A 24,306-nucleotide genomic window follows, 5' to 3' on the forward strand; every position below is an offset into this window, starting at 1 on the left:
TTATATTGCTAAAACGTCTCCCCACAATGTTTAACTGATGATGATGATGATACTAAAAGTGTACTTGAGTTATATTCATTTACTATTATATGGGTTGAATGTCTTGCCAGTGATGACACTTTGTCATTCAAATGAAGTATAATTCACGAGTGTCTCTAATTATACAGTCTATCTGTAATCAGCAAGATTTCCAAGGGGGATGTTTCACGTCTAAAATAACATTTTCTGTGCTGCATAGTCTAATTTCACCTGACACTTTGCTAGCCAGGGCCCAAGCTTTCTGCAAGAAGCAGCAAAGTTCTGCTGGCCTCCTTTAGACAAAAGAAGGTGCAAAATTGAGTTGTTATAAATCTGCTTCTCATTATGCAAATGAAATATTACATCATGTAGGTTGACTTGCTGTAGATCTTAGATACTTATTTTATTGTTTTAGTAATTTGGTCTATTTATTATGCATGAAAAATGCTTTTGATAACCCATGTTGATCATACTTGCTAATGAACCAATGGCTACAATTATTGCACTTAACATAAGGGTGTATCTTCAAAACCTACCATGTTAGAGGCTGATAATGAGCACACAGTAGCTGAAGACACCGATTAAGTTAATCAGGGTTGTTTTGCCTGTTGCCAAAGTGCAGGAATATGGATGCTGCTGCTGGAGCATGCTGGAGCATTAGCCTGTCGCTGTGTATCCTGGGGGGAGGAAATCAGTTCAGCCATCCTGCTTGAGAAACACTAGTAATGCAGAATATTTTCTGTGCTATAAAGGAAGCAGGTATGCACTGCATTGTTCAAATCAATTTATTATGAATCAGCATGACACTCAGCACTGCAGACCTTAATAATACCCGAAGGCATTCACATGAAAATTGCGCATTTAATTTTGACTTGAATACTTTTTCTATTTAAACCATGTGTAATAAAGAGTAAAGCACAAAGCTCCAGGAGCTTGTGAGGGTCCTTTCCCTCTTTGTCTAATGCTCTTTGCCTAATTTGGAAAGATTTTTCGTGGACAGCTTCCGATTTCAGAATCAGCTATTTTATGCGCATACTTTAAGGGCATTATTATTTTTTTTCAAATATGGACTGCTAAAGACTTGTAATTTTTGCAAAGCAAGGCACTTGTATCCAAAGGGGTTCAGGTCATTCTTAGGCAAAAACTCTGCCTACAGAGGCGGTTAAAAGAAAAGAGGTGGTAAACACAGCTCCTCCAGTGTTGGTGACTTTGGTTGTACCTAACATGAGACTCCCTTCCATGCAGCTGGAAATGGGGCACGCTGGAGACGGCCTTTGGAGCTGGCTGCTGCTGCTGCTGGGGCTGCCTGGGAGAGCCCCATGATTAATAGACCAGCATTAACGGAGCCTCTCGCCTGCTGTAAATAGCACCCTTGGAGGCAGAGGAGGAGCGATGTGTCGGTGACAGCCGCTCTCGGGGGAAGGAGGAGAGAGGCTGGAAAATCCATCAACAGCCCGCCTGGATGGCGAGATCCGAGTGTTCCTGCCGGCTAGGGAAGAATAAAGCAGCAAAGATTTACTGCCCATCCATCATTCACTAATGCATAGGCTGCAAGAATGACATTCAATTTTTTTTAGATTTACTAATGTCCAGTTTTTCAATTTTTTTGTCAAAATCCTGTCAAGAAAAGTATTTATTTGTGGCTGCTGGTCACAGAAGCCTTAAGGGAGAGAGGCTCTGCTTCCTTTGGGCCCTTTGGCACCAGAGTGTCCCCAGGCTCGTCCTGCTGTGGCAGAGGCTGTGACCTGCTCTCCTGGCCGCAATCCCCAGGCGCTCAGCGCTGGGAGCAGCTGAGCCRCGAGTTCCCCCACGGCCTCAAGCATTAATGAAAATCCCAAGAGCTGTTTGACCAGAGCCCTCTCTGTTTCACAGTCACCAGCTGTTTTCCTGGTCTCTCAGTGACTAGCAAGAATAGGCAGGATAGATCTAAACTTTAAAGATGCCAGTCTTAGACTTGCCACATCCCTTCATCCTGCAGCCATCTGGGGGAGAGAGTCTCTGCCTGAGAAGCAGGTGGTGACAGGGACTGGAGGCAGCTTCCCTGGGTGTCACCCGGGGATTTTCATTCCTCACCAGGGAGAATGTTTTGTTGTCTGTCTCCAACTGCAGTATAGCTAACGTTGTCTTCATTTTATTGTGTTTTTTTTTTCTTTTATTTTAAAAAACTACTATAAAGCATTCTCTTGATTCTAGATCTTCTAAAGGAGGAGGAAAAAAAAAAAAAAAAAAAAAAAGGAAGAAAAATCCTGTTGTTTCCCTTATGTCAGCCCAAGGGAAATCTTGCTATTTCTAAGGTAATATCGATTTTTCCCTGGAGGCAGTACTTATTAATAGCCTACACTGAAATTCAGACCTGGAAATTGCTTCTGTGTTCTCATGACCAAAAAAAAAAAAAATAAATAAAAAAAAATTAAAAAAAAATAAAATCCAGTGAACTGCATGTTCCATGTTGCCTTTGCTCTTCAGAAATCATTTTCAGGTTAATTAGTAATAAAGTAGATTTCTTTTTGAAGCATTCCCTTTTTAAAATATTACTAGATGAGTGCCTTTTCAATAGCCAGGCAACCTTTAGACTAATTCTTGGTGTAGTAATATGCTGTGGCAGAGATAATTCCTTTGAAGAGCTATTATTGTGCTTGTTTATAGTTTTTCATTATTTCAGTCCTCTACTAACAGCTCTCTTCTACTGTACTAACCTGATAATTAGGGGGAAATTGCAGTTAATCATAATATAGTCACACAATTCAGAACTTAAATGGTTGGTTTTATTATGAAGAAATCTGCATTTGTCAACAAAGTGATAAAATGCAGAGCTAGGGAATATGTACCCAATTGGGAGACCATACATGCTGCTCCTAATCGTGTAAAGGAATGCTCGCTCTGCTCAAATAATTAGCTGTTCATGTCGGGTCTGTGTTTAATTTGCATAAACAACCTAAAAGCCAAATCTGACACAAGGCGCTGTGACAAAGGGCTTGAGTTTTAGTTTTTTCCTTCCCCACGAATGAGCGAGGGGAAGCCAGGCCTTCCCTTTGCACCTCATTTAAGCACCTCTCCCTTCTGGCCTCCTGAAGAGAGGTGGCTGACACAATTGTCACTAGCGCTGGGGGGCTGCTGTATAGTTTGTGTCCCTTGGGGAGCCCTGGACGGGCTGGCCCCGCTCGCCCTCCTCGGCACCCGTGCGCTCCCGGCCCCTCGGATGCTCTTGGCATGGGAGCAGCCGGCTGTGCTCCCGTGGGAGCAGGCTCCCGGCCGCAGCACTGTGCTCCTGAGAGCAAGCACCACCAGCGTGCCAATAAAAGAAGCCCCAACTAGATTCATGGGAAGACTTTTCGCTAAAGGAGGTCTTTTTTTTTCTCTTTATTTGCAGTAAAAGCAATAACGATTTGGACACAATAGATGTAACTTACTTCAATATTTTTCTCAGCTTTCACTACTCATTAAAAGTAGTACAATAGACATTTTTCTTTTTGCCTTTTTGGAGCAAAGCAAATTGCAAAAGGCAAGTTATAAAGCGCTCAAAGCCAAGAGCTTATAAAGAAAGTGCTGACAAGGTCTTATTTATATTTATACTACTGGGCTATTCCTATGATGAGATTTCAACCTAGCTTAGATAGGTACACTGCAAAGGAGCTTACGTGATCAGATATCTTTTGGGTAGAAATATACCCAGGGTCCCAGGAGAAAATGTAAGAAACTATATTTTTTACCAGAAAATTATATTCTGGTTGTATTGAGTTCTGGGAATTTCCAGTACCAGATCAGAGGACTCTGCAGAGGTGTCACAAAGGCTGTGAAAAGAAGGAAGGAAGGAAGGAAGGAAGGAAGGAAGGAAAGAACAGTAAAAGACCCACATGTGCTTCTTCTCTCTTCCATGCAGAAAGTAAAGGCAGCAGCTCATGCGAACCTTAATAAATCTATTCAATGTATTATTATAAAAGGTTGCCAAGATTTTATAGAAGAACCAAAGGGCGTCTTTTCTCAGGCAGTAATATGATATATAGGGAACATAAGATAACAGTGCCTGAAATTCAAGCCTTGCTTCAAGAGAACACTTCAATACATTCTTATGTGTATCCTTGGCTTGAAAAGTACTGAAGTATAAGCCCTAGCTTTAAGCCTTAAGTTGTAATGTTCAGTGTAACAAAGGTATGTGAGAAAGCTGATTCCTGTTTGCCTAGATCAGGCCCTTGGGCTTGGAAGGACAGAATTTTAACCTTTTCTTCATTTTTGTCCTCACAGTWTATAAGCATTAACGCTGTATTTCTGTTGCCTCTGTCTGCTGAGATACCAATTTGACGTTAATAATCATATTATTGTCATTGCTACACGTACAAAAATGTTGATGCAAAACAGGAAACCTGGATGAAAGTGGGATTAGATTAGTTATTGGTGGTAATTGGGTTTATTAATTTCCTRTTGTGTTATCTCTGTCCTGGACCAGAGAGGCTAGCCAGGCAGGACAGAAGTCTGTCTTCTCAGCTGCAGAAATCAATGTTGATTTGGTGCTCTGCAGGTCAGGCGTAAGGCAAGGGTCTGCAAGAGCCAAATGATAGAATAGGTGACTGAATGATTGAATAGGTGATTAAAAACTGCCCTTTCTGTGGCTGGAAAGGGAAACTTTTACGGCGTAATATATTTCAGACCTATTTTTTCAGAAATGTTTGCCTGGTCCCAATTCTGTGATTCTGGGGCATTTTGCTTTTATACATCTTCAGACTAGATGGAAGATGATACTGATTTTCTTTTCTAAATGCCTGCTTTCTGACCTCCTAAGATGTCAATCCTTTGTAGTTTAGCAATCCTTTCCAGATGTAGTGGGACATCTATGAAGAGAAGCTCAGGGCTTACACTTTGGGGGGCCCTGTCCTGTCTTACTGACTGTAAGGTCCCTTTTCCTCTCCTCTAGAGCTGACTGAAATGGAAGCTTAAACCATTAGGAACTGTCAGATCTTTTTGTTTTCTCGATTTTTTTTTTTTTTCCAAAAAGTGTTAGGATGCACCTTCTTCTCTAAATCAGRTTGCACCCAGTAGTAACAGCCAGATGGAAGAGAATCTCTTCTCTTCACATTTGACTTTTTCACATTGAGTCAAACGGAGGAAGAACAGCAAGAAACAGAAAAGGACATTTTGATACAGCAAAAATTTTTGATTTTTTTAACTCAAGGTTTTTCCTCCTAATGCTTCCCCCATGACCTAGGACAAAGACAGGTGCCCTTTTCTGCCTGGGAATTCTAACTGCTGGTATTCAGCTGGTATTCGTTGACCTTTTCATAAGGCAGATAGGGGAAGAAAGAATGTCAATATCCATTAAAATATGTATATATATGTATTTTTTGCCACTGGAATTGCRTGTCCTCCCCTCCCACTCATCGCTGCTTGGATCTGGGGCTCCTGTCTCCTGCATGAATTGATACTGGGCCTGGGTTGCTGGAGACTCCTGCACACCAGTTCTCTGATGTGCCTGAAACCATCGCTTATGTTCCTGGCATGTCGCAGCTACAGCAGCATATTAAAACATMACAATTTGTTAAATATTAGAAATAAAGCCATAAAATAGTGCTGTGCTGGAGCAATTGCCTCCTTTTCTTATTGTAACTGTGGGGATCACCCAGTTGTTCAAGAGACTTGAGAGCTGGAGTAAGTGGTAGATCCTGGCAGTGCTTGAGACAGCCCTGAAGGAAGCTGAAAGATGTGAAAATGGYACCAACCCTTAGGGGCAAGAGCAGAAGCCTGACAATGTAGGTTTTTTTTTCTCTTTATATAAGTAGCAAAACACTTTCCTTACTGTTGTTCATCTTGAAAGCAGTACGTTTTTTTTATGCATTCGTTTGTATGCTGTGCAAGAGTAGATCACAGCAGACAGATATGAATTAAATCGGACTTGCTAGGAGGTAAAAGAGGGAGGGAAATAACTTTTTGTCTTTGACTTGTCCTTAAGTTGTCACTGGATAAATATCTGATATGATAGGCCTTGTCTTCAACAGCAAAAGAGAGCATAAACTAGGGTGGCAATAGGGGAGGAGATTTGCACATCCATGAGAAATAAGCACCCCTAAGAGCTAAAAGGTGATGCTTTAAACCAATCAGCTGTATCTGATGTGCATTTCTTTAAAATACATATTTTAAACAGTACAATCAGCTACAATAAAAGTTAGTACATAAGATGAATGCATAAGAAAGTGAGAAAATCTGCTAAAATTTAGAACAATTTAGGTATTACTATACTGTAATGTTGAACCTCTTTCTGGCCTCCTTACTCAGGTAGCAGTCCRTGTTCTTATGGATTTGTCTGGTTCCTATCCTTCAAAGATTTGAGCGTTGATTGTATTTTAGCTTAATCCTTTTAGAGAGATTAAGAAATAATACTTTGAAATACGGATTTTTTAAAAACTTGAGAAAAGCTTTAACAAGATAATAAAAATAAGACATACATGATATTCCCAGGGCCTGGACCTGAATTAGTAGAATTAGATCGGTATCATCAATAACAAAAGGAACTTCTGGGTTATTTTTAAGCATAGTACCCAAATAGCGATTTTTCTCTATTCTGTTTGCTGCAGCTATTAATCCCCTGATGGATGAACTGGAGAGCTTATGCTGGGACTGCTGATGCTTGTGTTTGTTGCAGAATACTCTGCAGGCACTGCAGAGATGTTAAAGACATTCTCAGCAAGGATTTATTAGGTCTATTGCTGAGTGCATGCTAACGATGGAATAACTCTGATTTCACTGTTGCTGTGCCAATTCACATCAGATGGAATCGGAGCCAGGGGGTGATTTCCATGCGACTTGCGGATGGGATATAGAGCTACATGAGCGAGGATGAATAATGTATGTCTGCATTCACAATATTAAACCAAGAACTAATCCACTCATTAACTCATCCTTGAAGCTTTGGGAAAATTCAGGTTGCGTTGCATGGTGAGTGTATTAATTCATTGAAAATTTATCAGTATTAGGCTTCCTTGAGATTGCTAATTAGCAAGCTAAAATATTTTTGGCAGCGTGAAAAGCCTATATTTTTATCTTGTAGAACATATTTTCTAGACTGTTATTGCTGGTGGCTCTGTTTCTTTAGTGACTAGGTCCAACTCTCACTGAAGTCAGTGGAAAAAGTTCCGTTGTCTGAAAACCAGTTGGATCTGCCCTTATGTCTGCCTAGCTTAGCATCGTTTCTTCTCTTTCCAGCCTTTTTGATAGATGGTGCACRGGAAAGAGACACAGCTGAACCGCTGTCTCTGCACGTAATAACAATATCTTATATTGTGTAGTTTTGGAGAGCAAACGGGCCCTTGTGACCTGGTCTCCACAGTAAGTTTCCAAATTCTGAGTCAGTATGAGCGAGGAGTTGGTAGCGATCTGGGAATTGCAAATCAAACTTCCAGCTGGGGTATGCAACCTTCACAACACATGGAGCMTTGGGCAGAGCAGAAGATACTTGAGGAATTAAAACCAAATTTAAAAAAAGGGAATGTTATTGAACTTCAGGATCATTACTATGGCACTGGTTTTCAAATCATATTTTCATAAGATGGATGATTAGCAAAGAKGATAAACGTTTGAAAACTAGGTTAGCATTAGCTGTAAAAAAAMCCCTTTCCTTTTTAAAAAACAGCTTTTGACACAACACCTACTCTTGATCTTACACGAAAAGATGTTTGCAGTTAGGGAATGTGCAAGTCTAACCGACTTCCCTGTGTATTTCAGCAGCTGAGCTGGACTGCCCCAAAACATTTGTTTTCTCTGTGGAACCCTGATTTGTTTTGTAGCCCATTGATGCCACTGAATCTGTTTGAAATGCAAAAGCGGTGGGTCAGCAGTGGCGTGTGAGGCCGTGGCCCTTGTGCCACTCATGTGACACCCGGGGTGACCTGCTGTCCCCGCGGCCCCGAGGGGACAGCAGAGGCAAGACTAAAGCAAGTGAGTGCCCCTGGGCCCCGGGGAGCCCTGGAAGGCAAGCAAAAACAGAGGGTTTTGACCCCTGCCACTAAAACCAAAAAATGCTAAAGCTGGCTGCAATTTTTAGCTAAGCATATTTTATTTGGAAATGCCCTTTTCAATAGCATTCATGTTCTCTTTTAAAATGTCCTTTAGAGCTTTTTCCTTAGATACAGGCTTTTTTCAGAGAGAATAAAATGTGTTAAAGCTTATCTCCCTTCTGCTGCCCCCACACTTTCCAAAAGCATTGATGAGCACGGCGTGAAAATGCGGTTTCATTAAAATAGTATTATCAGAAAAATACTGTTTTCCGGGGAAAACAAGATTAGCGTTATCAGAGGCCTTCCTACAGATAAGTGCATTTCCTAGGAGGAAGGAAGGCTTTTTCTCTGGTTCCTTCGGGAAGGGAGGCRAGGGCGCACAGCTGGGAGCTGGGCACTGGTTTGGTGACGGGTGGTCATGCTGGTCATAAGTTACCACATGTGAAGAGGGGTAATGAGCATTTTTTCTTGGAGATTAGATTGACAGAAAGGAGAAATCTGTGTGGACTGGGAGTGTGTAGGTGAGAGCAGAGCAGGCTGTACCCGGAGCCTGACAGCGGGGGAAGATCCGCTCTAGCGCTTGGAGCAGACGGGAAACGTGGGCTGGTTCAGCTCCGGGTTCAGGGAAGCAAGGATAAGCACCAGCTCACAGGTATGTTATACATGGGAGAGGTCCAAGGTCTGATACAGGATGCACAGAACTGTATCACYGTGATTAAAACTTTAATTTGGATTTACTAATTCTTCTGTAGTCTTAAATATGTACTTCTCCCAGGCATGCTTTGCACACACAACTCATGTGAAGAAAAAAAAAGMTTAAAAAATCATCTGTGCTTCGGTGGTATAAATGAGCCCTTAATATTCTTATGAACTGTCTGGTGTGGCAGTATTTCTGAGCGTTGCATGTTTTTAACAAAGCRTTACAACACCAACTGAATTCCCAGTACCCCTAAGCAGATCATGAAGGCAATTTATAACATTCAAAGAAGAGCAACAAGGGGTGACAGATAAATATATTAAAATAACAGCAAACATGCTATGGCTTGATGATGCATGTTTAAAATATAAGGCCACTTGCTTTGACCTGAGGGAGCAGCCTAGATGTGTTTACAGTTGCGTATAAAGATTTCATATTCAGTAACAGCAAATAGATGAAATCTGTATGCTGGGAGGARTGAGCCAAAGAGTGCTTTCATTTTGTAGCAACTAAGCCAGGGACAATTTGTAGATAACTGTGCAAATTTCCTTGGGGTTCTTTGTTTATTCTGTGGCGTCTGAAAGAGATTTCCTGCAATTGCAGTTGTCTTTGTGAGGGCACTTACCATTGAATTTATGAGTAATAATAGTTTGGGTCTAATAGGCATCCTGGGCGATATTTGTGCTCAAGATTGGACTCTAGCCCATGTTTCATAGTCTTCTGAAGCAAAGCCAGCGGTGAGATCGGGGTGGAGACAGACTTCTCTGCCTGATGAAAGGCCTGGCCCACAAAATTTGGGAAAACAGGGCAAGGGAAAAAATTGGCAGGAAGCTGGGAAAATTGCTGAGGCCATGGGTTTGGGAAGTAAAGGATAGTAGAGAGGAGGCTAGAAGTATTGATTTAAAAACTATATTAGATTTGTTTCTATGATATTGGTGATTATTTAAAGCAGTGGGAAAGGTGGGTCTGACCACTGGGTCAGGTGGGGGAAGAGATGGGGAAGGAAATTTGCCCCTCAGCACATGTCTGTGATGCTACCCCAGCCCCAGCCTGTGTCCTCCACCACCACCGCCCCAGGACATCCTGAGATGGGGACTGTTCTCCCTGCAGAGGGACCAAACACAGGTTGGGATGCGGCTCCCCTGCAGCCGGGTGATGTCTGCTCACCTTGCTGGTGGCCTCGCTGCATTTCTGAGCCCCCAAACCCAGATCTCATGTTCTCTCCTTGGCCTACAGAGCTGTGAGCAGCTTTAGGTAAGTGCTGGAGCGGGGATTGTTATATACATGTTCTCTTTTTCTTTCTTAGCTATGTTAAGGGAATAAATAATGCTTGTATGTAAAGATACAGCCACTTACCCCATGCCTACCAGCGGTTGTATCCAGTTTTCACTCAAGTACTCATTAAGAAAGAGGGCAATTTTGCCCAAGCAGTGGCTTATTAACAGTGAATAACAGCCTATGGAATTTAGCTTTCTCCATTTGCTCCATAAGAGCAACATGGAGCATTATACCCTAGTATCTGAATCAGGATTTTTATTTCTGCAGTGAATTTTGCCAAACACTGTGGAGTTCTACTGTTTGCAATTGCAGATCCTGCGTCCTGCGGAATTTATTTTGTGTGCGTGCAGGGGGAAAGGAAGAAGAATTCTAGAGGAGTTTTTATGCCTAGATAGCTCAAAATTAAATTATTGGCTATTGGTAAATGATCTATAGTTATGTCAATAAAACTGTCCTCATCCTGTCTACTGAATTTGCCACTTACCCTCATTCTCATCCGTGTAAGACTTGAGATTTTTTTTCCTGTATATTCTGCCTATCACCTTCTTTTAAAAAACGTAGTCTCTCAGAAAGAATCTATTTTCTCTGACTCTCATATTCCCTGATTGTTTTCCGAAGGGAAGGTCAGCAGGATGACAAATTCTGCGTAGGACCCTTTGGCTGTAGCTAAGAGCCTCCAGACTTGAGGACTCCTGGAACAAGGTTTCCAGGGGCAGCCAGCGCATGGAGATAACCRCTTGGCTCTGGTTGGCTGGGGAAGGAGCCAGAGATGTCAGGGATCATCAGTGTAATGACTAAGTGGGCTGACTCCCTTCAAAAATCCAACTGTTCAAAATCACCTAATTTAAACAAAGCCTTTATGCCTCTGGGATCTACCCAGTACTACTTACAAGCTACCACATCAGAGAAGTTATGGTTTGGAATCGTTATACCCATAAGGCRTATCTATATCTATATATACMTACACACACACAACACTTAAAATACAAATTCAAAATACTGTATATTTCAGATATTGTAAATCTGTATATTGTATMTTTTCAGTGTTTACATGCTAACGGGACCCCTCATTTCTCTATGTCCATAGCAACATGATAACGGGTTTAATATTCTGCTAACATATATCTAGATTTCTGTTTTGACATATTTGTAAGGGCATGATCCTCTCTAGTTATCTTTAAAGTCTCATCTTGGCAGTCCTTTGCTGGAAGCTACTTGGTGTCAATTGCCAGAGGTAAATAGAAAGGGAAAATTGTTTAAAAAATCTGTGACCACTGTTCTTCCTGCTGGTACCCTAAAGCATCATAGCTGGGTGCAAGTCAAAAACACTAGTTGTAATCCTGAGCCTACCATAGGTGAGTAGATTTCTTTCTTAAAGAGAATTACTCTGTGTTTGTATCTTAAAAAGGGTCTGTTTGAATTCTGTAACTCTTTTGTGGTTTCAGATAGAGAAATAAGAGTTCAAATAGCAATTTATTTTTCCACAATGTGATGTAATTTGCGTGATGAAACTTGCTTTAAGAAGTTACACAGTAGCTGCCTGCAGCTGGTGAAAGGGTCACGGGAACCTTTCTGTTCGACCCTGTATTAGAAGTGCAGTCTGAGGGCCAGGTCAGTAGCTGCTGGAAATGAGCATGATTCTACTGATTTAACTGGTACACAGTAAGTGAACCTAGTCAAAAGTGTCACCATATAAATTTAAGAATAATATGGGTGGCCYCTATAGATGAGATAATGATGACCAGCAAAAGAGACATCTCATTTGGTTTTCAGCATCATGTTTCTGTTTTACAGATGTGTTTATTTTCTTGGATCTATGTCTTAGAGAGCACTTAAAACCAGCCCTGCAGCAATTTTTCATTGGGAAACTATTAGGTGAGGCTGATCATATGGTAACTCAAGCAGCTAGCCTGGGCAGTGATTGCGCTGAAGAGCATCATGGCATGGTCATTGCTAAACAAACATCTCTGTATTTGAAACCGTGCTTTAAATAAAAGAAAGAATAGGGGGGGAGAAAAGTTTGACACATCTGTGTAGTGAAAATTGCTTTGCAAACGCTCTATGATGTAATTACAAATATTCAGACTGAAAGTAAAAACACATGTTGTTCTCAGTGGGGGAGAAAGTGTCAGGAGAATAGAGCCGCAGCAGCTTACAGATTAATGTGCTAAGCAGAGCCGGGGCCCTGCGCGCGCTCTGGAAGCAGCTTGCCCCTTGCAGGGCACCAGGTGGTCACCTATGGTTGATTTAAGCAGCAAACACAGCCGCAAATGCTATTAGCAGTGTGTAATGAGATTAACTCCCCACAGCACTTGCAATATCCTGGAGGGTTCTCCTTAAGCAGCACAGGGCCGATCACCACATCTTAAACAATGAAGAGTTTAGTCTTTCATTGTTGTGTGCACATAACTCGCATTGGCATTAATAGGAATTAAGCATGCGTATAAGGGGAAGAAAAGACCTAAAAGTTTTAGTGATCAGGGTATTCTAAAGGTTTCTGAGTGATTTCACAAAGGACCTGGCCAAAATTGTATGAGTATTCCCAYTGGGGGGCATTAAGTATTTTCAGAGATCTGTATTTTTGAGGCATAATGGCTGATCAGTAGTTATTAAAATATCAGTGAGGGCTTGGGAAAAGGTGAGCAGACTCAGYTGCAAGAGATGGAAGCGGAGGGAGAGCTCATGCTTGGTGAAATGCTCTTCCTCCATGACAGCGAGCGCCAACCTTCACTTTCTTCCATTTTAAGGTAAATGTTTTTGATACATAGTGACTATTTCAGTGGGCTTCCTCTGAGTTTGCTGAACATCCATCTAGTTAGAGACCGTTCTCCGTGGCAGTTCTTGGATGTGCAGGAGAARCTGGTTTCATGGAGGGCAGCGGAGGAGCCCTGCTTGAAAGGGTGTAAAAGGAGCACTGGGGAAGGAGAGCAGGAGGAAGAACAGATACCAGAAATGAGAACTCAAACATGGTAAGGATGACATAATTTTTCAGAACTAGGTGTGTCCCTCACCTTTTGTTTTTTTGACTTCAGACCATTGACCAGCCTCTGGAGCCCATCCACCTTTGCCATGTAGATGGCCAGTTCTGGTCTTCGGGCTTGCTGGGTCACAGATTTGGGATTTCCTCACATCGGCCACTAAATTGTCGCACTCACTGAGGGACCCAAGCAGTTTTGCTTACTGTGGGGCTGTCAGCAGGAGCAGCCCAGCCCCTTGGTGGCCTTTTTGTGTTTCGTGAGGAACCCGTCACTGTTGCTGTCTTCAACGGCATCGTACAGAAGAGTAAATGCTTCCAGCTCCAGCTTGGTTTGTTGGTGGTGGCTGCTTTGTTAGGTCTGGGCAGGATGCTCMTCTAGTTGGATATAGGAGCAATGCCAGAGCACCATGAGCCGCCAGCACCCTCTGTGACAAAGCAGAAACAAAGGGTTTAGCTTGGAAAAACACACAGGTACCAGGTACTTCAGGTTACAGGTGGCAATAGATGAGAAAATTCTGAAAAACTRTGGAATGTTTCTTTGCAAAAAAAGGCAGCTCGTGAGACTTTGTACAGGTGAACACACTGCCTCCATCTAACTTGGCAAATACTGAATGTCCCGTTAGAGCAATTTGATCGTCTTGTTATGTCACGTCAGGCGTGCAGCAGAAACGTAATTTTACGTTGCTCAGGTGAGAGGTTCTGTTGAAGGAATGGGGCGTTCCAGGGCAGCGTGCAGTAGTGTGTGAAAAACGGAGGGTGTTGTGTTGCACTGGCTCTTTGTTCTGCTTATGGTGGGCTAGGAAAAAAAWCAGGCTCTGATTTGCAATGCTGGCTCTTTTCTTCTTGCAGCCTATGAGCGCATGTGAGCCCCTAGGTTTTGCTGCTCAGGCACAGCTTGGTGGCATTACAGGTTCCACCACTGATTGGGGAAGTTGCTTTGGAAAATATTAGAGTTTGCGTGTTAAATGAGATGGACTGTTCAAAGTACTATTYGGAAATGGGTTTATATTTCCTGGAGATCCTTGCTTTTTTTCCCACCCTCCCTGCTTGTGTTTGATGTTCAAATTACAGGATCGSGTTGTCTTTTTCAGTCTTACAGTGTAGCCAGATTGCTTGTACTTAAACATATTATAGGCAAATTTAGGGACAAAGACTAGAGGGACCACTTTATGGCTTGTTTTAATTCAAGAAATGAAAACTAACGATGTTAATTTTCTGCAGAAACAGCTACCTGGCAGGTTCACCTTCTCATTTGCTTCTGTATGAAAACCTGGAATTAATTAGTTGTACTTGCCTGTATTGTAGGCAGAGGCAGCTTACTTCATCCCATATTTGTAATTTGTGTAAAACCATCACGGGGAGAATTGCCCACATCCCACAGAGCTTCAGGGGATGAAGGTGTTTGGAGGCTTTCAAGTGGGTCCCTCGCTTGGCACAGCAAGATCTCTGCCTTTGGCCAAACAGTTGCTCTACTGTTCGAGACCCAGGAAGCCTGAGCTCCTAGAAGATGACAGTCAATTCAAGTCCAGCAATCGATTAGTAATGCTGCTTATCTTTGCCTTTTATTTTATTTTTTTTTTCATAGACTATATATAAAGCAAAATGCAAGCCTTGGGCAAGCTCTCCCATGGAACGGGGAGGCTGGATGGCTGCCAGGGGAAAAGCTTAAGCCCAGTTCTCATTAAAGGCTTACAAACAGAGAGCCTTGTTAGGCTTTGCAGCGGTTGCAGGGGCTCGAGTGTATTCCACAGCTGGTAAATTAGTTGATAGCAATAATAGAYGGTTGGCAGAATAAGAAGTTTCTGAAGCACAGAGAACTGGGAGCAAGTGTTCAAAATGTAGCTTTGCCCCTGTGGCACAACTGTTAYAATCGTGTGATTTGCTCAGGAAGGAGAGAGCGAGCTATGGTGGTGCTTGTGAAAGAGGAGCTTCACAAAAATAAAGCCCTTTTGAAGGGCATCATTAGCTAAATTATGTTTAAGGAGATATTTCTGGCAAACAATCTGGTGTGAGTTGAAGAGATCTGGGATTTTTATGATACATAGTGAGTGTTTTATATATCTTTCTAAAGGTATATACAATGTTTTATAAATGGCAGGTTGCAAAACTGTTTTTTCTCTAGGAAAATTGTTGCGAGATTATAGAAGGATTCAACTACAAATAATTTTATATTCTGCTAAGTTAGGCATCTAATGTGGAAGGCAAGCCCCGGAGCACCAGCCCTCGGTGCCTGCAATGGGTCTGGTGCTCGTTGCTCTTGGGCTGCTGTGCCACTGAAGTTCTTTGCCTTGGACCAGGAGGAAAGGCAGAAATTATATATCCACTGAGAAACTTTAATATTGTAATGAATACATATCAAAGAAAATCTGCTTAAGGGGAGGAATGGATTTGAAATCCCTCTGGGCTGTTTTGACTTTCCACAGAGGTGGCAGATGAACTTAGAGCTAAGCCCCATTTGCAGTAATGACTCCAAGATGGAAAGCATCCCCCAGAGGGCATTAATTGGAGCTCTGGGCTTGGTTTCAGCTGCTACAGTGATGGGAGCCCATTAGCAACTAGATGGCAGCAACTGGGAAATGTTTCCAGAGACCTTCCGAAAGGGTCAGAGTTCAGGGATGTTTCCATGAAGAGAAGGGGTGGAAGACTGAAAATGTGTTCAGGTGAGATGTCTGAGAAGAAGCAGGTTTCAGGAAAAACAGAAAGCTGTTTTGAAATATTTACTTTGTGTTTACTCCTTTACCCACTTTTCCATGGTGTTTCTGCACGGTGTCAGGGAAAGGAACCCAAGGAAACCTCAGCATAGAGGGCTGCAGGGAGAGGGGAAAAGCTCCCCAGAAAGGCGACGCAGCCCGACTCAAAGCCCAGCCTTTGTGGCCGCGGAGCTGAGCAGAGCCCACCTTGAGCTGGTGTGCCCTGCGTGAGCAAGGGCCCTGGGCCGAAGGACAGCTGTGAAGGGCAGGTTTCAGTAAAGACAGCATTGAAAGGGATGTGAAGTACCTTTTAACTGAGCTTTTTTGAAAGTACAGCAAGGGTCTTGGCTACTTGCTTCAGTCTCATTGAAGAGAAGCACAAAGGTGGCATTTCCCACCGAATTCTTGTTTTCAGCAGCAGCAGATATTTATAATCCAAGAACCACTTTCAGTCCCCATTGAGGTTGGTGGCACTTGTCCTAGTGTTCCCTTGATTCTGAGTTAGACACACACATGGGCACAATCACACTTTGATGCAGATAAATCTGATTTTTACTTTTTCCCCCCATAAAGTAGCCTTTGAAGAAAGTCCCAGGCAATTTTCCTTTGATGCACAAATTTGCTTAACATCTCTACACGGCCCATATGAATAGTTTCCCCTGCAGTGTTGTGTTACGAATAGTCACACCGGTCAGTCGGTGTAACGGAATATAACTTCTGCTTCTAACCATTCCTGTGATTTGTAGTGTACGGTGCTGGTGGATAAGCCCTGGCGTGTGATGTCTACGACCCATTGGCATGTTGAGAAAGTAGTGATTTTCCCAAATAAGACCTTGTTTGGCTATCTGACAGATCAGTTGGCATGTGTAAGAGATCAGGCTTTCCTTTTCTGAGTAACTGAGCAGGGTTGAAGTATCACTTTCTTGGTCCAGGCAGAATAGGAAACCAGGTAGCTGTGCTCGTGGTTGTCTTAGCTGCTGTGTCCAACATGTTTCCTGGTGGTGAAGGAAGAAATGTCCTTATTTCCCGGGCAGGGAGGGTGGTTTGTGGCACTGCGCTGTCCTCTCTGCRGCTCGCGGCGTTCCCGGGCGCCCGGGACGCGCGGTGCCCTTGGCGAGGGATGAGTCAGCGCTGCAGCACTGCGGCGCCCGCGCCGGGACCGCCCTCGCCCACCCGCTGCGCCAGCCTTCCGCAATGCCACCTTGCTTCGCTCCTGCTAGACACAGCCTCGCTGCCTTTAGTGGGCTTCGTTTGCCGTTTTGTGCTTAGAGCTTCAATGTATGGACTGGCAAAATTRTTATTTGTTAGGTTATATAGACATCGTAATAACGAGGCAGTGATTTATGGAAGTGTTTCGGTGTTAGATATGGTCTTGCTGGCCACTGAACAGTGCAAAGTAGTTAAAGGTGACTTGGGAAATCCTTGTAAAAAAAAAAGTCATTATGCAGATCCATTATGCATGTATTTTTAAAATATTCAGTATTTTCTAATGCACTACGTAGTGATGCACCCAGCAGAAATAAATGGACTGTGTAGCCACAGCACTCTGGCGTCTGAAGACTCAGGTTTCTGTTTCTGTCTGACCTTGGAGAAATCGTGTCTTTATATGGTGTGGGTAAAAGTCCTTTCACACCTACCAGATTTGTTCTAAAGATAACAGTCATTATGAAAGTAGTTGTTCAGAGATGCCAGRGAGTTTAGATATCTACTCTGCAAGACTAACATGTGGAAATATTCCTAAGCAAGCTTGAAGCATGCATTTCTGTAAGCCACTCTGAACTGCGGATATTTTGGAGGACGATCCTAAATTTTGYTTGCAGCTCCTCCAGGAAGCAGCCGTTGCCCTTCCCTCTCTTTCTGCCCAGATATGAAATTGCCCTGCTCTCCAATCACTCCCTCCTTATTTTATGCCTGGAATTCCAGGACATTATTTCTTGTGSTCAGCTATCTGCAAAGCATCATAATCCCAGCTGTGCCAGTTCAGCTTTTTGTCCTTTGCTTGCTACTCTTTCACTGAATTTATAATATTGCAAAGAGTGGTGGAGCAACCATTTGTACTGACCAGGAAGGCAAAATACCCTGCCAGGAACCAGCTCTCTCTGCAACAGCTGGTTGGGAGAGCAGGATTTTCCACCAGAAATATGAAACCATAAATATTGCGAAGAAGTGATTATCCTAGGATAGAAAAGGAATCAGAGATGTTTGATCCCCTAATCAAAGTAGGTTTTCAGTAATTAAAGGTTGCTACACACACAGAGGAGCAATCTCTATGTCTTAAATTTCTCCTTGCAAAAAATACTGGTTAAGAAAATTGGCAAAAAAATAGATTTTTTTTTTCTCCCAAGAAGTAGTTTGCCTTTTTGTCTGTCTGTAGCATATTTTAATGCCATTTAGCAATAACTTGAAGCTGAATATGTTAAACAGATTGATGCTCTTGAATGAGTTTTGGATGTGTTTTTTCTTGAGCAAAGTCAAAAGAAAATAATTTGTCCAGCGTATGGGATTGCACTTGTGTTGCAGGTGCAGTGTAGAAACAGAGATGTGCTCTTGTTTTCTTTTGGCTGAGATTTTATTTAGATTTCCAGCTGTCTTGGCTTGACACRTGAAGTTAGCAAAGGGTGGAAGGCATCGATACTTATTGTAGAAAGTTGATGCAGTTAGTATGGTTAGATCAAGGAGGTGTGTGAAACAAAGTGATTTAATGCACTGAATTTACTTCAAAAGATTTCTGTGGGAATCACTCCCTGTGCTGAAGAATCCCCTGCAACCCCCTGATCCTGGGGTGGTTCTCCCAGCAGCTGCCAGCCCAGCTCACTGCACAGATCTGCAAGGAGCAGAGACCAGGTTTGGAGGCAGAAGAGGTCAGTGCAGCTCTGCCTGTCGGGAGCAGCGAGTCTCCTTGCTTTCCCTTGCCGATGTTCCGGAGCTGCGAGGAAGGCCGTGTGGCCTGGGAACAGGCACAGGGACCGCAGGATGAATTTGGCAGCAGCTCCTCAGGCTTCATCAGCATTTCCTTGTCCAGCCTTCCATTTGCAGGGCCCTGTGTCTTACCTGGGYGTATAAGCCCAAATGAAACCTAACAGGTAAGGACTTAACCAGGAACTAAAGTAAAATCATATCCAGCCAGTCTTATTTCATTAAATAAATGTGCWTTTAAAGATCCTAAAATACAATATGCCACAGGACATTGCCTCTGAGAATTTCTAGTTGACAATTGTTGCAAGACAGATGTAGGTTGGGAAAAGGTTTAACGATCACCAGGCCTTGACTGCACRATGTGAAACTTGAATATGAATTGCATTTATGCAGGGAGGAGAAGGTAATTTTAGAGATGTCCTTTTGGAGGATAGGGGATTTATGATTCTTGCAGAGTCACAGTACAGCCTGCAGCTCCAGCACAGCAGACAGCAAGAAGGATTAAGCTAACATTTTACGGGAGACACATAACTCTCTATAAAAAGCATGTTATGTTGGATTTGAATCTGAAGTAACAATTGTGCTCAGAGTGCAAAAGGTTCCAGTAATTGCAAGGAAAGCAGTAATATTTGACAGTCAGTCTCAGACTTCCAAGTCTTTGTTGCTGTCAGAGAGCTCAGAAATGTTTTAGTAGAGTTGACTTTTTGTTCACAGCTGTCAYGCCAGCTCAGCATCCTAGCAGGTATGGATTGTATTCTCACGCAGAAATGAGTAAAGTACTCTGATATTCATACACATACATATRTGTAACTTCTTGCTGGAAAAAAATGATTATTTTTTCCTTGCACCTAGTTTAAATTTAAGAAGTTATTGAGTCAAACTGAACCGTTGAGGCAGTCAATACATTTTCTCTGAGGTAAATGAGTTATGCCTGTTAGCGTGCCCCGTCATGTCAGCGAGGTTTAAGGCTGACTGATAAGTCTCCACCGCTCCCTGGCATGTCCTGCAGGYTTCTCGGAGTGTGCCTGGAGGCACCTTTCAAAGTTCTGCTCTCGCAGCCCACTGCCGGAGCATTCCAGAGTCATTTCTCCATGAAGTCTGCAATTCTTTTTATTCTCACTTGCACACAGAGAGCTCCAGGTTTTTATGAAGTCATTATTTGCTTTGGTAGCTGTGTAAATTTGGTAGCTATATGAAGCCCACTGTTCTGCCTAACGCTGTAGAATTACTTATTTCTCCAGTTTACAGTTTTGGTCAGCAGGAAGCTTGAAGTACTCTGATGTACAGCTCAGCAGAGAAGGTGAAGGAATTGGAGTGCTGCGTATCATTTGCACAAGATTTCTTCAGAAAATTGATAATCTGATGCTCAGAGCATGTATAGCTCTTATGACATGGTCAGCCAGTGGCTTAAATACCCTATTGATAATACACAGCAACCATCCTAACCTGATAACAAGTTGACATGTCCTTTTCAGGGGCCAAATTCAAAATCCTCACTGGAAAAAGAAGTTAAAACAGCCAGAAGTTTGAACCTATCTAAAATTTAAGGATTGTTAGCTGACATGCTGCAGTGCTGTCTTGCAGCATAGCCAGTTCTGTCCCGGCTTCCCCAAGCTGTGTTCCAGCTGACCCCTTGCTCAGGGCTGAAGATCTTTGCCGTGTGCCTCAGGCCACTTAGTACTTGTGTTTTTGCAAAGGAGGTAGTTTCTTCTGATGAGTTAAATGTAAATGAGTGCTTAACTTGCCCATAMGTACATCATCAATGGTTAGATATTTGGAAGCTGAGTGTAAAATCCCTCCTCTCTTCCTTTCCTCCCCTATGCTTCCATCTGTACCACATCTTAACTGACCAGTTAGAAAAATGCCTTTTCCTCTGTGATCGTATTTCTCTATTAAAGACATGTCAGAGGAGAAGAAATAACTCTTGAAATGCCTCTTTTATGGTTCATTTCAAAGGTGTTTTCACCTCCGTGTGCGCAGGAGTCCAGAAGGGTGCCGGGGGCTGCGTGCGTGGCTGCGATCTCGGCGGGCCGAGCGCGGGCCCTTCCCGCCGCGGGGCCGTCGCTCACGGCGAGTGGGAGGTTTCGCTGGGYGGCCCTGCACGCAGAGCCCCCCCACCACTGCCCTCCGGCCTGACCGTCGGCCTGGCTCTGCCCTCACGGCCCCTGGATCGCGAGTGAAGCTTTAAAGCGCTTTCTGTGAAATAATAGATGCTTGAAATTACGTGAGCTCAGGCACAAAGCAGTCTTCATCTTCAGGGAGGAGGTGGTGTCCCTTCACGCCAGAGTCGTCACAGAAGCAATTTGCCCTCTCCCTCCACACATGGGCTGTCCTCCATTCAGTTTTTGTGGGAAAGGCAGGTGCTGGTGTCAGCATGGGCTGCAGGCAGGGCTGATGGAAACCCTTTTTTGACCAGCTTGTTGCATGCAGCCCAGTGGGGTACCCTGTTATGAGAAGCATGCCACTAGCGATCTTAGGCTAACTGGGATTGGTAGCAGGGCTTGTTTCCAGCCCCTAACCATCCATTTACATTTCATATTTGCACAAACTGCGATACAATCGCTGTTGAAAGCATTTGTCAGGCCCATGCTGCTTGATTGGCCTGAAAAGATCAACAGTATGAGTAAGGAARCTACAACTGGTTCCGTAGAAAGTGTTTCTAGCACCATCCTCATCTCAATAATCCCAGTGTAAATGACATCAATATGTGGCTGAGTGGATGAGCAGTGTGATCCTGTGACCATAGAAACGGGCATGATACTCATGGGATTCACCCTTTAAGCAACTGTCAGAGGGTATTTGCTTCTCATTTCTGTTGGACTGTTTCTGAACCAAACAGCTGCCAAGGCTCTTTGTGAATATCTGTTTTTAATTTGAAGCTTTATTTAATAAAATCAAGGATGAGCAGATACTTAGATTTCTTCCAAAAAGAATTAATCTTTATTTCTCAAATTCCTTAGCTAAAGCTTGCTTGCCTTACAGAAACCAATTGAGTGCAAAATCTAATCACTTCCATGCAACCTCAAATAATCTTTTTTCACTCTGGCACTTCAGAAAAATATTTCGGTAAATATATAAAAATTTGTTGTGATAATCAATAGATTTTATTTCAGACAACCCTAAACCTTCTCACAAGTTTCAGGTTCTCCAGCTCCATGTATTGCTTAATGAGTTGTAATTTCTTTCTGGTTTTTGAAATGCTGTTACTGCTTTCTGATCCTGCACTGTGGTTCTTTGTTTCTGATCCATAAAATTGTTACCATGGGAGTGGGAGCTTTTTCTCCCTTCTGACTGGGCATTATGGAGCACTGATGTGAGTAGTAAGTCTGTGCTGCTCTTAGAATGTTATTGACGGCTTTAATGAAAGATGTGTTATTTCTCAAGCACTGACATATGGCCATGTCACCATGAGCAGCAAGGAGCCTTTTCTGAAGTTTTTCATGAGGTGGAAGTGCTCACAGTGGCTCACACCGGCACAGTCCAATGTGYCCTGTGCAAGATGCAGTAGCACAACGTTGCACTAAGGAGTCAGTGAGGGAGGCAGTCACTCACACACAGCACAGCTCTGAGTAGCTCAGCAGTAGCTCTGGGTCACTGGAAATGGCCTAACCGTGGGGTGGGAGCTGCTTGTTGCCCTGTGCGATGCAGGGTGTACAGAGCCCTGGCCAGGGCAGTGCTGCCACGCCACGGGTCAAGCTACATGAGTAGGGCTTGAGGCAGCCTCAGTGAAACCCGAAGTTGGTGCTTTGTGTCACACATCTTTGTTTATCTTGCTGGGGGAAAGCTGCTGCTCTTTCTTACCTTCCTTTAGCGTATTAGCATCCTATCATATAGGCAGGCTTTGTTTGGCCTGAAGCAAAGTATTTGTTCCTTGTCGCAAATTTTTWCACTGGAAATTTCTGTGGCAGCTAAAGGGTGACGATTTCTTTCATTTCCCTCCCAGCACTAAAGATCAGATTCAGTGAACTCTGCCTAATCTCTTTACTGGAGGGAAGCCTGCAGAATAAGTAAAATATCAGATTGTAGGGCATCTTCTGAAAGAGTCTGTGCTAACAGAGCCATCTGGACGTTTTATTGAATATAGCTGTATATATGCATTCCTGTCAGGCAAGGAAGCAGAGCTATTAAAATAAATTGAATTACAAGGGYAGTACCAGAACTGGATGTTGTGGGGTGAGACCTACCCTCCCCCTCTGTCTTTAATAGACAGTCTGTCTCTTTCTTTCAATAAAGGAAAAAAACAACACCAGAAAGAATAGGTGCTAAGAAAGCTAGATTTCTTTAAGAGACATAGGTTAGTAGCCAGCAGCTGCCACACATTGTCAGGAGCAAGAGAGAGGCGACAAGCCCATCTCACGCTTTACATTAGAGCATTCTTCCTTCCTTCACCTTCACGGTCAGAGGTTCACACTTCTTTCTGAATCTCTTCACAATTTCTTTCTTCCTGCTGCTGTGAAGACACAGTTTGGGTGTTATTTTTTTCTTTTTCTTTTGTCTTTGGTTTTGCTGTTCTAGCCCCTGTTGTTTGCTTCGAGAGACTAGATTTTACCAGTCACCCTCATTTCCGTGCTGGCCGCCTCCTCCCTGGAGGGCTCTCCGTTGCGTCCCTGCTGTGACGGACGACGCGTGCATCTCTTCCCCAAGCCCTCCACAAACCCAGCAGGCACCGGCCTGAAGGAGCGAGTGGGGAGCAAGGCAGCTCATCTTCCTCCYGGGGCAGAAAGCGTCTCCCGCAGARGGGCYGCGGCAGCGCCGGGCTGTGGGAACGGCCTGGGGCCCGCGGTCTCAGGCTGCAGCCACCCTGCCCCTCTGCTTGCAGGAATCCAGGGCTCTTTTCATGGCTGCCATTATCGGTGTGGTTATTTTATGTCTTTTTTTTTTTTTTTTTTTACAGGGAGATTTTTCTAAGTTGGCAAATAGGTGACTCGCTCTGTGTGCCACGTACTTCCTTTTAAGTGCAATCAATTATTTTAATTAATTAATATTATGCCAAGCAGTTTGCTTGGAAGAGACAGCAATTCTGGTTTGGGGCTAATTACCAGTGCGGGTTCCTGCATGACAATGTGGCTGCTAATTAATCTCGCTGCAGTTCTCACAGAGAGAGACGCTGATAAGAACTTGCCAATTACCATAAGAAAAAAAATGTCAAGAGTCCTGTTGTGTTTTTCTGGCATCCGTTCCCAGTCAGATGAATATCACTATTAAATACAGAGCCAGACTAACTACGGAGTAGGAAAGCCAATGGGCTGTGAGGCTGCACCAAAAATTACCCAGACGTTATTCATTTAGGAGCTGGCCGTATTTTGTGTGTCTGCGTGCTCTTGTTGTACAACATTGCCTGCTGCAGTTTTTGTAAGAGGCAGGGAGATCAAGCGGTGCTCTGGAGAGATGTGACAAGTGTCCTGCTGTCACRCTGGGGAGTTTCTCACAGCGCCCTGGCAAGGCTGGAAGAGGCGTTTCGGCAGGGTGGGCACCCGTTGCTGGGGCTTAAACAGGTTAGGTTGGTGCTGCGAGGAAGCTGCTGGCTCCAGGGGCTGCTCTGGGGTGAGGCTGAGCTTGTGCTGGGCTCYACTCAGATCCCCAGATGGCTGTGGTCATAGAATCATAGAATGCTTAAGGTTGGAAGGGACCTCAGAGGTCATCTAGTCCAACCCCCCTGCTCACGCAGGGTCACCCAGAGCACGTGGCACAGGGCTGCATCCAAGCGGGTTTTAAAGATCTCCAGAGAAGGAGACTCCACAACCTCCC

General features: G+C 43.6%; 1 protein-coding gene across 1 annotated transcript in view; it reads left to right on the forward strand.

Annotated features, from left to right (window-relative positions):
• The window catches only part of MAP1B (microtubule associated protein 1B), a 73,957-nt gene that overhangs the window by 29,770 nt on the left and 19,881 nt on the right, over positions 1-24,306 (forward strand). The gene's annotated exons all lie outside the window — the stretch shown is intronic.

The sequence above is a fragment of the Nothoprocta perdicaria genome, unplaced genomic scaffold (assembly GCF_003342845.1).
Source record: "Nothoprocta perdicaria isolate Ctin4 unplaced genomic scaffold, notPer1 scaffold_1, whole genome shotgun sequence".
Classification (NCBI taxonomy): Eukaryota; Metazoa; Chordata; class Aves; order Tinamiformes; family Tinamidae; genus Nothoprocta; species Nothoprocta perdicaria.